A 624-nucleotide genomic window follows, 5' to 3' on the forward strand; every position below is an offset into this window, starting at 1 on the left:
AGTACTCGCCTAAGTTTCTGAAATCCTACCGAGTGGAGAGAAAACCTCCCACTCGGGGGCTTAGCTGCAGTCCAAGTACTCGCCTAAGTTGAATAAAATCCTACCGAGTGGAGAGCAAACCTCCCACTCGGGGGCTTAGCTGCAGTCCAAGTACTCGCCTAAGTTTCTAAAAATCTTACCGAGTGGAGAGCGAACCTCCCACTCGGAGGCTTAGCTGCAGCCCAGTGTTCGCCTAAATTTCTGAAATCCTACCGAGTGGAGAGCAAACCTCCCACTCGGAGGCTTAGCTGCAGTCCAAGTACTCGCCTAAGTTGAATAAAATCCTACCGAGTGGAGAGCAAACCTCCCACTCGGAGGCTTAGCTGCAGTCCAAGTACTCGCCTAAGTTGAATAAAATCCTACCGAGTGGAGAGCGAACCTCCCACTCGGAGGCTTAGCTGTAGCCCAGTGCTCGCCTAAGTTTCTAAAAATCCTACCGAGTGGAGAGCAAACCTCCCACTCGGAGGCATAGCTGCAGCCCAGTGCTCTCCTAAGTTTATGGGAGAACAAGTCGACTGCAATAAGCGCCTCGCTTTAACCTGCAAAAGACACCCCAATCCAAACGCAAACATATTCAACATCGAA

Source organism: Triticum dicoccoides, chromosome 5A (genome assembly GCF_002162155.2).
Source record: "Triticum dicoccoides isolate Atlit2015 ecotype Zavitan chromosome 5A, WEW_v2.0, whole genome shotgun sequence".
Lineage (NCBI taxonomy): Eukaryota > Viridiplantae > Streptophyta > Magnoliopsida > Poales > Poaceae > Triticum > Triticum dicoccoides.